The sequence below is a fragment of the Coffea eugenioides genome, chromosome 6 (assembly GCF_003713205.1).
Source record: "Coffea eugenioides isolate CCC68of chromosome 6, Ceug_1.0, whole genome shotgun sequence".
NCBI lineage: Eukaryota > Viridiplantae > Streptophyta > Magnoliopsida > Gentianales > Rubiaceae > Coffea > Coffea eugenioides.
This window is the reverse complement of record NC_040040.1, coordinates 16,085,026-16,088,787: the sequence shown is the minus strand read 5'-3', so window position 1 is coordinate 16,088,787 and position 3,762 is coordinate 16,085,026. Positions and strand designations below refer to the sequence as shown.

The following is a 3,762-nucleotide window of genomic DNA, read 5'->3' as shown; positions in this document are numbered from 1 at the left end:
TTAACACGGATGGTTATGCATCCAAGTTATACATGGTACTGGGAGATCCTGTTTGAATTGTGCTTGGAATAGATGTCTTTGTCATTGCTTTTCCATTGCAGTAGTTGCAACTTTGTATTTAGAGTATGCATAGAGTGGTGTAGTTGCATTTAAAAGTGTGGTTAACACTTATTGCTAAAATGTCTTATGGGTGTCTGAGTTTTGCAGCGGAACCAAAAGTTTTTATGCTGTAATTTGCTTCAGTACAATATTGAGTTTTTGGTTGAGCTTAACATGACTGGTGTATCAAATTCCAAAAAGTCCTTGCTCTCAAATTACATTTGTGTAGTGCAAGAAATTCTGATACACAATGAGGAAAAAGTGATTGCCAAAAGTGTGTATATTTGGCCATACTCTTAACTGTGATTATTTTATTTGGCCATCTCACCTTTTGTTCAATTTGTTGTATGGATTCCAGATTTTTACTTTTTCCTCCATTTATTTATCTCAAACATTCTGTGTGGAAGGCATTCAATGGAAAAGCATATTGTTTCTTAATGTTTATGTGCCATCATCCTGTACAAGAAGGAAAGATTTTTTATGTATGCAGGGATTATACTTGGTTCAGAGCCCATGATTGCAATGTTTTTTTTTCTTTTTTCTTTTTGGGTTTTTTTGAGTATCCAAAACTGATCTGGTGTTTTTAATAGGTATTTTGTGTTAAGCTGATTGCTGGTAGTGATAGGAGGGAAGCTGCTTATATTATTCTCACTAGCTTTAAGGCTACTTAAGTTTGTTCTATGTTTAGCCTTTTTCTACTTAATTAGGTATGTTTAGTCTTTTAAAGTACTGTTGTTTACTTAATGTTTCTTTTACCATGAGATCCTTGTAATTTTGTAGTCTCTGAATTTTTTAGTAAGAAATTTTCATTTATTGCAGATTATTTAATATTTGATTTGAAATTCATTTGTTAGCTTGCTTATATGCAGTTTCAATGTATTGATGTATTTACCTTTTGGTTCGTAGTTTGCTCTCTTATTGTAATTATTGGTCCTACAGAAAAGAATGATTCATTTATAGTGGCTCATGTGCAATTTCTTACTATCAATGCAAAAAAAAAAAAAAAAAAAAAACACCACTTAATAACTGCCAGTGCGACATTCATTGAAGATAATGCATACATGGTGGTAAACAGACTGATTTTGTATTCTTTGGGGGTTTTTCCCCCTGATGAATAAGAGAAATTTTTCCCTTCCCTAGATTCTTAAATGTATATTCTGATAGGCTTTAGATTATCACCTAATTGTGTTCTTTTGTTTGTTTGATAGATTGTTTTCCTCAACAATTGAAGGTTACGAAGCTAGAATAGAAACTCCCAGGGGGTTGATACATGTACATTTGCTTGTGAAAGTTAAAAATAACATATTGGATAGTTGTGCCTTTTAATTTTCTTTGCCTTTCTACTCTTGAATGATGAGTTGGACTGGGGCAATTTCTTTTCTGGCCTGTTCTTCTTTTTTTTTTCCTTCCCGGCTCTGTTAGCTCGTCAAAGAGCCTATTACTTTGGTTATTATCATAGCATGGTTAGGTTACACAATTTATTTCGCCAATTTAATGGGTAGATTTTACAAACTTACTTTTTTTCTTTGCATTTTAATCTTGATAACACCTCATTAATGTTTCAAAAACTAGAAGATCAATTTTTTAGCAAATGATTTTACATTTTGAGGATTATCATTTAATTACATGACTTTGTTCTAGAAGTGTTTGTGAGCAAGTTGGGTAAAGCAGAGTTGACGATTGAACTATGTGGTTCATTGCCTACAATAGCAGTCTATTCTGCCCATAGTAATTGTAAGACAAAACAGCCAAGTTTGATCTAATAATTGTTTGTTTATACTTTTATGGGTTTTTTTTAATATTAGTGACCATATCTTACTTGAGCTTTTACTTCATATGTGAATTTGCGAACTGAGATTTTTAAAGCCTTTTTTTCTATGGTTAGTCATTATTGGTGAAGTCATTTTTTCAGTGTATGTAATATATGGTTCTTGGTATCTCAACGTTATAGTATTCAAATGTGAAAACAGCTTGAAAAAATGGAAGGAATATCCACTGAAAGGAGAAAAAAATTTTAACTTTTCGGGTTGTGGATTTTTTTTGATTTATTTCCCTGTCATTTTTCCAATTTTACACTAGATTGGACCTTCAAGTTTCTGCTTCCTTTTCATTTATGAAGTTTTTAATTTCTTGCTTGCTTCTTTAGTTTTGCTGCTCCTCATAATCTTAGATTGCTGCATATTTGATAGATTGAGGAACATCACAAGGAAATACTAAAGGGAGGAGAAAAAGATTTAGCTTTTCAGGTTATCGTTTTTTCTTTTTATTTTGTGGTCATCTTTCTAGATTACCTTAACTTTGAATTTCAAATTTCTGATTTTTGTGCTATGTAGTGGTTTTCACGAAGTGTCTGGTAGGTGTTGAAATTGTTAATTTTACGAATTCTTTTTTTTTTTTAGCTGTTGCCTTCTCAACATGAATTGTTATGCATCTGAATCATATATGAAGCTGGGAGGTTTAGTTTGAAGTACTCTTGAGGTGGATATTGTTTCTCATAATTGTTATGCATCATTTGCCATGCTGAATTTATCAATCATGCTAATATAATCTTTGATAGCCATATATTGAGGGTTTTTTTAAATAATGTAGGTTATTCTTCTAGAAGCTGTGGATGTTGAAGAAAAGGCAAACAATTATCTAAAGGAAGAAATAGTTGAAAGAGATCAATCAATATTACTTCGTTTTTTCTAGACATTTATATGTTTTCTCACCTTGTAGTTTCCTCCCAATGCTGTGCTGATGTGTTTATCACCTTGGCATTTATCACCTCTCTCCCAATGCTGCCACTTTGACTACCAAGATCAACCCAAAAAAAATTACGTCAAATCATTCTGGAGGGGAAATGAAAAGAAATTAAGCATTTGCATGGTAATCGAGTGACTTTTAAGGTTAGCTTCCTGTTATTTTGTAGATATTTCTTGGCTGTGAATTTTTCTTTTTCATTTTTAAAATTTTATGACTATTAGGTATCATCTGGTGATTATTTTGTTTTTTGGTTTCTTTTGTGTGCATATGACTGGTAAAGAAATAGAGGAGTTCAGGAAGAGAACTACACGCAGTTGGTTACCATATGGAATGAACCAAATAGAGAGGAGTCATTGGGTTGGTTACCAGTTGGTTACCACAATCAATGACTGTTAAAAGCATCCATGCTTTCGGCCTTTCACGGGGAACGAGAGGAGAGTCTGAATGAAGCTGGAGCTCTCTGATGCTATTAGTCATTGAAAGTCTAGAATCATTTTGCTTGTGGCCAATTAGAAATACTTTTTTCTTTTCTTTATCAATTTGTTCAATTGGCACTGGTATAGGTTTAGTCTCACTAAGTAGATTTTCTCTTTATACTGCATGTATATGCATTTTATTATTCGTTTGAATATGTTGTAAAAGAAACTTATTACTGTTAAATATCCTTTTCTAGGAACTGACAACTTGATTTGTGGTTTTTATCAACAAAAAACAAACTTATAGCTATTAAATGCCTTTTTTAGGAACTAACAACTCCTTTGTGTATTTCTTCAAGCTATATTTTTTCCCTTCTCCACCATTATATGTGTCTTTTTTTATTTCTATTTTTATTTTATGCAAAAGCAAGGAGCATCTTAATGATCTTAGTAGTCTACTCATTGTATTGTCTTGCATTTCCTTAACAGATTATTCCTATTT

At 32.1% G+C, this 3,762-nt stretch overlaps 1 long non-coding RNA gene across 1 annotated transcript; it reads left to right on the top strand.

Moving 5' to 3' along the window:
• The first annotated feature begins 2,139 nt into the window (after positions 1 to 2,139).
• On the top strand, positions 2,140 to 3,411 carry LOC113776518. Its single transcript, XR_003469025.1, has 4 exons — positions 2,140 to 2,345; positions 2,499 to 2,577; positions 2,689 to 2,987; positions 3,125 to 3,411. It is a non-coding gene; the product is annotated as an uncharacterized LOC113776518 (long non-coding RNA).
• The last annotated feature ends 351 nt before the right edge of the window (positions 3,412 to 3,762 follow it).